The following is a 13614-nucleotide window of genomic DNA, read 5'->3' on the forward strand; positions in this document are numbered from 1 at the left end:
ATAGGACCCCATGTGAGTCACTCAAACAGTCCTCTTCCTGTTTCCTGTTTGTATATAACGATTATTATTATTATCATAACCACGGTTCCCTGAAAAAGAAAGACAGCCATTACCTAATGGGAAGAGCCTTCTGACCTGCCAATCATTGAAAGCATGTAGCAAAGCTGTCCAATAGGGGCCCTGCTGGCAGGAGGAAGACCCGCCCCCAGCAGCTGTGAAAAGTCTCCTCCTGACTGCAGCTCCCTGACATTTCTTCATCGGGAAAGTCGTTTGTTCGAGCGGCCCCTGAAGAGTAATGGCTGTCTTTCTTTTTCAAGGAATCAAGGTTATGATAATAACCTATCGTTCCCTTTCAAATCGAAAGACAGCCATTACCTAATGGGAAGACTATACCACAGCTGTTGCGAGTCCTGACACCTGACTAAGCCTAAACCCATAATGACAAGGATAGCAGAGCCTCACGGCGCCTGAGGGCTAGCAGTTTGAAGTACCTGGGAGCCCAAGCTTGGGAGCACCTGGTCCGTCACATTGAGGCTGTAGAACCTTGTGAAGGTCTGTTGACTGGACCAGGTCACAGCATTGCACAGTTCTTCAAGTGTGGCACAGTGAAAGAGAGCCCACGACGTGGCTTGTCCCCTGGTTGAGTGCACTGAGATGTGCTCAGGCATGGGAACATTAGCGGTCTCGTAGGTGAGCCGGATCGCGTCTGCCACCCAGTGTGCAAGTCGCTGTTTTGAAACCGCCCTCCCTCTGGTGGTGGAACCGTAGCAGACAAACAGCTTGTCGGATTTGTGGCTCTGCACAGTCCTCCACATATAGCACCTCAAAGCCTGGACAGAGCAAAGTGTGTGTAGTCTGCGGTACTCATCCGATGTATGTGGAGGGGGATGGAAAGACTCCAGGACAATAGCTTGGTTTATATGGAATGCCGACACGACCTTGGTCAGGAGGGCCGGGTTTGTCCTGAGAGTGACTCTGTCATTGCTTCCCGAGAAGATCAGACAGGTTTTATCCACAGACAAGGTGTGAATTTCAGTAATTCTCCTTGCTGACATTATCGCTACAAGGAAGGCCACCTTGAGCAAGAGGAAGTGGAGCTCCGTTGTGGAGATGGGCTCAAAGGGAGCACCGCTCAGTCCTTTCAGCACTAATTCCAAGTCCCAGGGTGGAATTGAGTCCTTTATTGGTGGTCTCAAAGGTCTCGCACCTTTCAGAAACTGGATCGCCAGGAAATGGACACCTGGTGAGGCATTGTCAATTTTATCATGGCAAGCAAGATTGTCTTGCGCCCACAGGAGAAGTCTGCACGCCACACGAAGTAGTCTGGGGGAGTGTAGGCCTCCCTGGTGGTTGATGTAGGACACCACTGACGTTTTGTCGATCCGAACCAGGACGTGTCTGTCTGTCAAACCATGGGAAAAATGGTGCAGTGCCAGTCGCACCTCTTGCAGCTCCTGTACGTTGATGTGTGCGGCTGGCCAGAGTAGGCTCCACACTCCTTGGACTCCCATCCCATTCCAGACAGCGCCCCAGGCTATTCCGGAGGCGTCTGTAGTGATGACTTCCCGTCTATGTGGGCATCCGAGGGGGGAGCCGAGGGGCAGATTGTTCCAATTTCTCCACCAGGACAGTGCCTGCCAACACATTGAGGTCACTGTCAGTGGGTGTTGTTTGTGTCTCGCTGGGTGTAGCTTGTGGGCATTTACCCAGCATTGCAAAGGGTGCATGTGTAGCAGGCCCAAGGGAAGAATATTCTAGTTTTTGAAATTTGACCAGCTGGAGAGTCGATGCCCTTCTGAATGACGCCAGACATTTCTCCAACGACTGTCGATTCTGTCTCTGGACAGGTAGGCTAGCATTTTTTGAGAGTCCAGTTGCATTCGGTTCGAGGGAGCTTTTCTCTATGTGATCTACGAGACCCAGTGCAGACACATGACGTATGACCTCCACTGACCTCCTGAAGCTTGGAGTCTGCACACACCAGCCAGTCATCCAGGTAGTTCAGGATCCTTATCCCCTTTGTCCTGAGGGGGGCCAAGGCTGCGTCCATGCACTTTGAGAATGTGCAGGGAGTCAGTGAAAGGCCGAACGGCAGCACACTGAACTCATATGCCTGGCCCTGAAAGGCGAAGCGTAGGTATTTCTTGTACACCGTGAGGATGGGGACGTGGAAGTAAGCATCCCTGAGGTCTATTGGCATGAACCAGTCGCCCAGCCGGACAGACTGGAGGATACGCTGCACCATTAACATGCGGATGGGTCTTTTCTTCAGAAACATGTTGAGGCAGAAATGATTTATAGGCCGCTAACTCAAATATTCCAAATGACACTTCGAACAGAGGATGTGCCAACTGACTGGAAGACGGCAAACGTCATACCAATCCACAAGAAAGGGGACAAAACTGAGCCAGGAAATTACAGGCCAATCTCACCTGCATCACCTGTAAAATGATTAGACAGAAAATAGAGGAGCATCTTAATGAAAAACATATTCTTGTAGATAGTTAACATGGGTTTGGACGAGGCAGATCAAGTCTTTTGAACATGCAACTGCAGCTGTAGATCACATGAAAGCATATGATATGATATACTTAGATTTTCAGAAAGCTTTTGATAGGGTCCACGCCAAAGACTGATCCTCAAATTGGAAGCTGTAGGCATTCTGGGTAATGTAAGTAGATGGATTATGAACTGGTTGTGTCTAGGAAACAAAGGGTGTCGATAACAGGAGTCGCTTCTAATGCCCCGTTTCCACTGGACACTTAAACGGGTGTTTCCACTGGCTAAGCGTCCGGATGCATCCGTGTTTTGTGGACGGTTAACTATCTGGTGCTAGACGTGTCCGTAAGCATCCGTCCCGCCCACTGAGGACATGATTCGCTTTCAGGAGCGGAGGTGTGCGCTTGACTTGTAGACAGACAGGGAAGAGTTTAGATACATTAAGTCGGAAGATATAATCTCAAGTGCCATGTGTGATCACTATTAGCAGCATGGAGTGAAATCCACGTACAGAAACAATGACTGATTACAGTTAAAATCCAAGTGTATTAAAAACCGGTGCAGTGCCGTGACTTGTTAAAAATAAACTGAAGGATAATAATCGGATCGTAGCAGACGATTTTATTAATATTTTATGAATAACTGGACAGTGTTTCAGGCTGTCGTTTTGTGAATGGCGTGTAGGGACAATCCGCAGAAACAATCAGTAGGAAGGCGATCACGATTAAGTTAACATGCCCATTTACAAGTTAAATTAATGGATTAATCAATACTGCAGATCTGGGTTTCCCTCTAAAACATTAAGGACTGGTTTAATAAATGACTGAGACGTGCACATTTTAGTTAAATTATAACCTGCTATATTTTAGCTGGATGAATAATCGTGAAACGTGTGTATTTTGTTTCAACTGTAACTTGCCCTGGTTAAGGACGTCTGATAAGTACATTATAAATAATACAGCAAAAAGTATTGTTTGCAGTTACAAATCTGTAGTAAGAGTAATAAATTAAGGGAGTCATGCTGTGCCGTTTAAAATACTTATATACTAGCACAAATGATGACGATAATAATAACAATACATATTTGCTATTTAGTATTATTGTTGCACATGGAAACGTATTCTTATGGGGACGTGCTTGTCTGAATATAATGTTGTCTATACACGTTTAGCTCTTCCTAATATCTCTTAACATAAACGTGTATTTATTACACTGTTTTCAATCATGTAAAGCAGAAAGAATAAAATAGACACAAAAGTCCTTTCCACATCAGGCTGTTTCGCTCGTAGTGTTGTTCTCTGTCTTTGTTTTTAACACAAACACAAACCAAACCCACAGTCGCTGCTCCTCCCATAAGAGGGACGGACTTCACAACTGCCTGGTTTTGCAAAAAAAGCTCCGGCACGGTATGGCACGCCACGGACACCTAAGCCAGTGGAACCGAGGCATAACTGGAGTGAGGTTGTTAGTGGAGTTCCACAGGGATCTGTACTAGGGCCTTTGCTTTTTCTAATCTATATTAATGATCTGGACTCTGGGATAGTTAGCAAACTTGTCAAATTTGCAGATGATACCAAAATAGGTGGCTCAGCAGATACAATCTCGGCAGCACAGGCTATTCAAAGGGACTTAATATTCAGTTGTGGGCTGACACCTGGCAGATGAAATTCAATGTGGACAAGTGCAAGGTATTACATGCAGGTAATGTCCACTATAATTACACTATGGGAGGAATAGAACTAGATGATGTATCACATGAGAAAGTTAGAGCTCATCTGGAATACTGTGTACAGTTCTGGGCACTACACTTCAAGAAGGATATTGCTGCTATAGAGGCAATTCAGAGGAGAGCAACCTTACTTATTCCAGGTCTGAAGGGAATATCCTACTCGGAGAGACTGAGGGAACTGAACCTTTTCACCCTGGAACAGAGGAGACTACGTGGAGACTTGATCCAAGTCTTCAAAATCATGAAAGGCATCAACCACATCAAACCAGAGGAGCTTTTCCAGATCAGCAGGGACACACGCACCTGGGGACACAAATGGAAATTGGGCTTCAAGACATTCAAAACGGAAAACAGGAGACACTTCTTTACACAGAGAGTAGTCACAATCTGGAACAAACTCCCCAGCAATGTGGTAGAAGCTGAAAGTTTGGGAACATTTAAAAATAGACTGGAGAGGATCCTTGGATCACTCAGTTATTAATGGACACCAAGCGAGCACGATGGGTCAAATGGCCTCCTCTCATTTGTAAACTTTCTTATGTTCTTAGGCTTCCATCCGGAGAGTCTGTTCCTCCCTCTCGCCTGCGGCTGGCTTCTGCGGCGCTGCTCAGGCTGCAAGCCACTAGACTGTTGTAGCCTGGGTTGAGGCCTCCCCTGCTTCGGCCATGGCCTGTTGGGTTGCTGGGATCCCCATAGGTGCTGCTGTGGCTGCCGTCTGGCCTGTTGGAGGTCAGCATACTTGGACGCTCTCTCCTTTGCCTTCGCCGACCGTTCGATAGTGTAGCGTAAGGTACACTTATAAATTTCAATTAAAGAAGTGAATTTATAGTATCACCTTATCACGAATCCTGGAATCTTGTAGAACTCAATTTCTGTAATAATTGGACGCAGACACCAATTCCAAAGATATAAATTGTCAAATGTATTCAAAAACAAAGACTAAATGTAGCACTACACTAATTATACAAACGGGAAAAACTAATTAAAATTCAACTCTAGATCAACAAATCAAAGACAAATCACTTCCGTGACCAAATCAAAGACCATGGGATCACATATGATAACACACAAATCGTAACACAAAAAAGGTTATAAACACATTGACTACAATACCGGTTAGTAAGACGAAGGTGAATCTCTCATTAGTATTGTTAGTCAGACATTAAATAACTACGCAGGTTAGTATTTATGTCAGGTAATTTCTCGTTATATATATATCAGTCTCATTTACGTTTAGGTGCCGAGAAAGATCCTATCATTACTTGTTACCACAATTTCCCTTAACTGATTATTATTCAATGATTAAGGATAGGCAGGGCCATCTATAATCTGGTGTCTATTAACTTGTGTCAATTTCAGACTAAACAGTTAAACAGGAATGAGAAGATATTTCTCAGCGTTGACAGATTTTATTTCTAAAATTATCAACAAAACAGTTTAATGCAACACACATTTATATTTAAGAAAATTAAATGATATTACACATTCTAGAGTTATGAATCACAGATTAACATTTCTAATTGATTTCTCAAATGTCATGAATCACAAACTCCAAACTGTTAAACTTATCTGAACTTCGTCGCAGAGAGGCCTCTCTGGCTTCGGGCTCAGATAACAGCACATGGCACGAGGTCCATATGGTTTGGAACAAAGGCAGTCCAGTTCGGCTTTGTCCAAGAACTTCCACTCAGTCGATGCACCTGGAAGTTGGGGTTTCGCGAAAGTAGAGTCTTTTCCAAACAGATTTTCCACTGGTTTGAAGGCTCCAAGGTTGTGCACAAAATCTTCTTGGCAAGCAGGGTCTCTCACCGTACTTATTTGAAGACAAATTCTTTGAGGAAAGCAGGGCCCTGTTTGGTTCCAAGGGTCGAGTTTCTTAAGACTCAAATAGCTATTTAAATGACTGACACTTTCGTATACAGTCGACTTAGTCAATTGTCCAACTGTAAAACTCTACTGATGAGGTGGGCACAGGCGGGCATGCGCAGTCTGTAAAGTTCTTTATTTAATAAAGTCCTTTAAAAGAATTCTTCGTACGGCTCAATCGCCTTCTCCCAGTTTAACTCTTCTGTTGCCGGCAAAGACTTGGTTGGTTTCTGGTTCCGATTCGGGCAACAGAGCTACAGGTTGAGCTGTGGCAGCGAGTTTCTGGTTCATGTGAGAGAGAGAGAGAGAGAGACTGTGCGTTGTTCTTTATACGCCTGTCAGATCAATAGGTGATTGGTTCTTTAGTTTTTGAGATTGGATTTTGGTTTCAGCCCCCAGTGTCCTATTGGAGGGGGGCTTGATTTATGACTGATGTCAATCCATGCCATCTTTTGGAAATGCCGGTTGGCCCGGGTTCATAGCTCTGTGTCGGGATTTCGGCTCTCGTCCATTTCAAAGAGTTTTTATTACCTACAGGCCCCCTTCCCCAGACATCTCACAGCAGGATTCCAAACTATTTGGCCTATTCTCGGTGCCATCCTCCCAGACTGTCACTTTGATGTAAACCAGTCCCACGCTTTAAGGAAATCTGATAACTTTGGGGGAAGAGGTCTTCTTTGGATCAGTGTTTCAGCTCAGAGCTAAAATGCTCTTATCAAAATAACCCATCATAACGCTACAATAGAGAGGTCCACCATCTCTCAGAACGTCTGACCCGGGGTAATGGGAGCCTCGAGAAAGACGGACTTCTCCTTGTCCTGGAGCTTCGTCTGCGTCAACCATAGATGGCGTCTGGCTGCAACCATAGCTGCGAGAGATCTCCCCATGGCCTTCGCCCCTTCTTGCAGCAAGTCAGTCATATAGGCATTGACTACCTCTATCTCCTCCACATCCGCCATAGACTGACGCTCTCTCAGTACAGGATTAAGATGGACTATGCGTTATTGGCCCAGACCTCTGAAGTCTCTGCAGAATACGCTTTCTTCAGCATAGCGACCGTTGTTCTGCACTGTTTATTAGGGCAAAGTTATTCTTTGCCTAATATGGCATTCGCCTGAAACAGCCTGGACACAGAGTCCCCTACTGGTGGGAAAGGTCCCAGTCCCTTCTTTTCTACCTCCGCCATTGCGTACATGGCATCCACCTGCCTAGAAGTCGTAGGAGCAGATGCCAGCTGGTTCCACATGGTTTGCACAATGTCCACATCATCAAGGAGGGGAAGGATCTCCTCAGGCTTAGCGGTCTTCTCCCTCACAAGACGATTTTTTGGAACCTCTTCCTGGGGGCACCTGGGAATGTCTACTGCCATAGCTGCACGTCTCATCAGGTTTTTAAACTCCATGCTCGGCCCTTGAAAGTGCTCATACAGTGAACTTGCCACCTCGGTCTCCTCTGTGAAAGATGGAGGATCTGATATGTCCAAGCACAACGCCATGTGGGACAGCACTTCTTCCGGTGGGGGTGGTAGTGGTGGTGGCAGCTGAGGGAGACACAATAGAACACAATAGAGTTCAGCATCTGTTGCTGGGAGTCCAGCCTGTGCAACAGCTCCCCCACTGTTTTAATCAGAGTCGCGATTCCATCTGCTTCCTGTCTCCTGTGACGTGGAGGAGTGTGCAGAGCAGTGTTTCTAGCAGATCTGGAGCAGGAGTGCCTCACTCTCACAGATCTTCATCTGGGGGAGCGCGCTCTCCTCCCGGGGGAGCGCCTGCAACGAGGCGGAGAGGGGGAGACAGACTGCACCGTCGCTGGTGAAGCTCGAGAGGAAGACAAGCACCGCCGCCTTGGAGAGACACTCGCTGGGGGTCTGCGCAGAGCCGAGCCCACAGAAGAGAGGCGGGCAGAGCTTCTGCTGTGGCAGCTGGCCAATGAGGAGTTACTGGCCCTCTTACTGCAAGTGGCCTCCGTAAATGCCGCGCAGTGTACGCAGCCCGCTTCTCCTGTCAGTGTGTTCTGGGTGTGCTCCTCACCCAGAAAGCGCACGCATAAGTCATGTCCATCATCCGAGGGCAGCTTGCCCTGGCACCCAGAACAACGGTAGTCTAAGTAGATCGACAGCTCTTGTGGCAGATGGAGTTCGCCAAACTCCTCAGCTCTGATACTGTCCGCCTCAGTGCTCTGGACGTATTAAGCAGTTTAAAATGCACCAAGAGATGTTGAGAGAATCTGGAGGATAGAGCAGGGTGGTCGCCGACCAGCCACGAGGAGGCTGCTCCAGTGGAGTAGTCTCTGTCTCAGTCCTCTCCTACACCACTGGAGTCTCCAAAGAGAACAGAAATAATAAGGAAAAGACCCGAGTCCAAGCTCCAAAGAGACCAGAAAAAATTAGGAATATAATCCAAAGAGGATAGCAAAAATTCAGACCACACTCCGAAGAGCAGGTGAGCACACTTCTCAAAGCTTTAAGGCAATCGCAAGCGAATAGCAGTAAAGCACATTCACAGGCAGGTGAAAGAAGAAATGGCAGGGAGTTGCAGTCATGAGGAGACTTTTCACAGATCCCAGGGGCGGGTCTTCCTCCTCCCAGCATGGCCCCTATTGGGCAGCTTTGGTACATGCTTTCAATGATTGGCAGGTCAGAAGACTCTTCCCATTAGGTAATGGCTGTCTTTTGATTTGAAAGGGAACTTGTCATGCACACAGGAACTTCCTCTTTGGTGTTTTTGCCCTTGGAGTACCTTAGTCTTATAAGCAGGAGCCTTTCTTGGTTGCCTTTTTTAATATTAAAATAGCACAAAACTAGCGATGGGGTTAGGTTACATATATATTTATTTTATATTCCACATTCATATATTATTAATCATACTATTGTATTATTACAATAGTTAAACTCAGCTTTACCATCCGCACCCCAGCTTTCTGGCTGCACCTCAGCTACTAGCTCTTATTTTTTATTCATTAGCTACTTAGCTTTTATTCATATAGTCTTTTATTGATAATTTCTGCTAATTTAATTGTTAAATTATCGTCCGAGACCAGTCTGGAATGCTGGGGATTAATGCGCTGGCCCACCAGTGGGCCTTCCTGCCGTTCCCTCTTCACCCAGTGGTCCTGAGGAAGGTCAGGCAAGAACGAGCGACAGTCCTGCTGGTGGCCCCGCAGACTATGGTTTATGGATCTGGTGTCCTTCCCCAGCAGAGAGCTATGTAAGCTTCTCCTTTGGGCGGACCTGCTGTCCCAGGTGTGAGGCCTGCACTGACATCCCAATCCTGGCCTGTTCCAGCTCTGGGCCTGGCCCCTGAGTGGGATCACTTGACGGCCTGGGGTCGGTCTGACCCAGTAGTTGCTACTGTTCAGTCGATGAGATCTCTCTCTATGAGGTCACAGTAGGGCTGGGCGATATGTCCAAAATACAATATCGCGGTATTTTTCACATTTTTGACAGTATGATGGTATTTTTTAATTGCCAATTTATACTGTTCATAAAGCAAGAATAATAGGACACAACTGACATTGAATTACATTTCCTGTTCTGTATCAGTTGTCTTGAAACCAAATCATGTCCACACCATCGACGACGCACCTTTATTCGGGACAGATTCACTGGAGTCAATTTGCTGTGAAGTTTCAGCCACACTACTCTTCTTCATCTCGTCTTCATTGATTGTGTATTGATCATGTTTGTTTGTTTATGTCAACACACAATACACATGGAATTTATTTTTGATATCTGGCTGAGGCACATTCATTCCAGAACAAGGGTCGCGTTTGAGAAGCGCAGCTCTGCGCAGAGATTCAGAGATGCGCGTTACTGCAGTGTTTCTGCGTGACACCACTAAGACCCAGCCACAGAACTCTGCGCAGAATCACACAGCGCAGCAATGCTCTGAGAAGCTGCTGCAGGAGGCGAGCTGTGGCTGTCAGTCAAAGATTATGCAGAAATCAAGAGGGACGTGTGAAGCTGAATGAAAACTACTACTGCCCCCTTGTTAGGGGAGGCGAATGTCAAATTTAATTATACAATGAAGCTGTGAACAGCACTGTCAAAACCATAGATATAGAATTCTAGAACGACACTTGTCAATGCTTTATTAAATAATTACATCCATTATTTTTACAAATTTAATGTAAATCTATGATGCCCAATAATTAATTTGTTACTTAAATGATTGGCAATTCTATTTTTTAAAATAACTAAAATATAAAAATAAATCATCCAATTACATTGATTTCTGCAGGGTTTGTGAAGAAAGGTGGTTGTGTTCTTGTAGTGCAGATTTGCATAGTTCTGTGCAGATCTGCAGGATCCAACCTATCCCATTGGTGGAGTTGTGCAGATCTGCGCAGATCTGTGGAAATTTACATTACACGAACACTGTCTGCGTTTTTTGATCAGATGTGTCTCATGTCAGACAGAGCAGTCTCAAGCAGCCGGCACAGCAAGTTGTGGGATACGCGAACACGATCCAGTTTATTGGTAGCTGAATGCTATGACTCAATGATACAGTAAACAGGCCTATAGAGTTGATGGCTTTTCATCCTCCTCCCTTCTTCTGAGGAGGAGTTGAGTCAGCTGCAACTGCTATGCCCTGTATGGGCCCTCAGGTGCAACATGAATTGCAACAGAAACGGTCGCCACTCGGACCAACTGTTTGTGTCCTATGTAGCACAAACACAAGCCAGGCGCTTTCAAACCAGTGCCTCTCGCATTGAATTGTGGACACATGGCCTACGAGTTGGCTGGTGCCGCGGTGCATGGGCAGCTGGTGACACTCGACTCGAGGCGTATCCTCGTCGTGGGCCCTTTTTCCAGGTGCCTCCTTGGCAGACATTTTTGCAGCTGCGAGCTGGGCCTCGCCGCACACCTTTGTTCGGTTATACAGGTTAGATTTGACGGGATCTACCCCCTCTACTGGGAACCCAGTGTTGGTTTCAGTTGAGCCACAGTAACCTTGATTGCAGGCTTCTGGCCTTCTATTATATCCCTGTCTGCACCCGAGTGCATCCTAGCAGGTTTACCTCGGATGGAGCTATATTGAACTGCTTTCCCTTCCTCGGACTATGCCTTCCAGTAGAGCACCCACGTGAGCTGCTCCTATGTTGTGACTGCTCTGTTGAGCCTGACTCTAGAGTTTGTCAAACGGCCAGGCCATTGCTCCTATGTGTGGTGGAAGGCGTGACTGATCTCTTAGCACCCCGCCTTGCCTCCTAGCCCTGCTCCTGCGAAATGAAGAGAGCACAAGACTTGTCTTCTTGGCCTGCCTTTCATTGACTTATGACAACACACAATTGTGCCAGTAAAGCATGACTACAGACCCTTGCTCCCGGGCAGCCTGGATGTGGCCCCATGGGGCCCCCATAGCCTTCTATCCTAAGTTAGTTCAGGTGAGGCTCACCCTAGCAGTCGTGGCCTCGGGGTAGGCTTCCTTATAAATTCGCTTCCCTCATCCCTTGCAACTGATTAGGTATACTGTAACCCCTCCACCTTTCTCAGAGAAACAGGGTTGCATTCGCAAACCATTCGCAAACCATCTTTAGAGTTTAGAAAGTACTTCCCAAAGGTTATAAGGTCACTCAGGAGCTCGGTCTCCTGTCAAAAAGGAATTTCCTGTATGCGCATCATGTTATATATGAACAGGCAACAGGAAGGGGACTGTTTGAATGAGACACACAGGCAGCTTTGATAGAAAAATGTTTTCGATAGGTATCCTTGCTGACTTGCATAGCCCCTCCCCCTTTGGGCAGTACTTCCCATCTCAGTTAACCAGGCTTGCATTTGTAATCAGTTTGTTCATCTGTTAGATCTTTTTGTTTAATATCTTTATAAAGTTTTTCAAAATATGTTTTCCTCATTGTTCCATTTTGTATTGCCAATTATTATTTTATTTTTTTGGTAAGTTTAAATTGTTCCACATTTCTCTCTCTCTCTTTCTCTCAGGGGCAGCACTGTGAGAAGTGTAAGCCTCTGTTTGTTGGCTCAGTGTTGGGTGGGGTGGCATGCCGGCCCTGCAGGGAATTCTGCTGGGGACACAGCACCATCTGTCTGACAAGGGAGGAACATGAGAAAGCCCTGAGAGACCCCCACAGCTTCCCACTGGAGCCAGACAAGGTCACACTGACACATTCACACACTGACGCACTCACACTGACATACTCACACACTGAAACTCACACTGATGCGAACACACTGACATACTAACACACACACTGGCACACTGACTGACTGAATTCCGTTCAAAATCAAAAAGCTTTATTTGCAGGACTAAGTGACATCAGTGTTGCCAGAGCATTGACAGACAGGCCCAGCGCTCAGGAACAGAGTGATGGGAACAACACATAAATACAGTAAATATATATCCAAGCCTTTAACCTGTATTTCACTGACTGACTGCCCCCCTATGTGTCTCAGATTGGGCAGTGAGTGCCACAGGGCCCGACAGAGGACAGCGTGATGTGTGTGCGCTGCCAGAACAGCAGGACGGGTGACAAGTGCGACACCTGTGTGAGTGGCTACTTCCTGCTGAACGGACGCTGCCAGAGGTGAGCAGATCTCCACTCTCTCTACTCTTCTCTCTTTCTCTCTCAGCTTTCCCCCATCACCAACCTGGAGTTCCTACTTGGACAGGACAACAAGCCCTAGACTGTCACACAATCCCAATACATAATCACATGTCAGACACAGCTGCTTTCCCACAACAACTTCTCAAAGTTTACCAGTGCACAGCCAAGAATGCCTAGATCAGAGTTGCAGTGGGAGACCTATTTTTTTGTTTTTATGGAATCCCTGTTGGACTTTCTAGGAAATCGAATTGAAACCAGCTTACATTCCTGAAATGTGTTTGACTTATGTCATTTAGAACACAGATGACCCAGACGACGACGTAATGAATATGAATCTATGAATATGAATATGAATCTATGAATAGCAAGCTACAGACATTGGAAATATCTCTCTGCATTGGTGTGTGTGTGTGTGTGTGTGTGTGTGTGTGTGTGTGTGTGTGTGTGTGTGAGTGTGGTAATTCGTCAGCAATGCACAATGCTCTTGCTAACATTACAATAATACAAGCTAACACTAAATGGGAGCTAGAAGAATGTGTATTTTCATTTACTTACATCTGGCCACACTGAGGAAAAGTCACACTGCACTCATGTCACAAAGGCGGAGCTACAGCTCTTAAGCAGAATTACTCAAACTATATTACAACCCTCCATTGCCGTTTGTACAGGGGTCTTGTAGTATATATCAAGCTCAAATTGCTGGTGAAAACTGTTTCTTTTCAGGCTTTGTTCTTCTGGGGATCAGGGTGGAATTAGCACAGTACCGTAGCACAGAGACACTGAGACAATTACCTTGTTTACACAGACACAGAGAAAGTTATTCTTCAGTTCTTTTAAGGAGGCATCTATAATGTGCGTCAATTGCATCATGGGGCAGGGGACTGCAATAGTGATTTCCAGCGCATTTAACATTGTTGTCAATATAATGAAAGCGAAAGTAATTGTGTGAACGACTGTCA

This window comes from Amia ocellicauda, chromosome 12 (genome assembly GCF_036373705.1).
Source record: "Amia ocellicauda isolate fAmiCal2 chromosome 12, fAmiCal2.hap1, whole genome shotgun sequence".
Taxonomy (NCBI): Eukaryota; Metazoa; Chordata; class Actinopteri; order Amiiformes; family Amiidae; genus Amia; species Amia ocellicauda.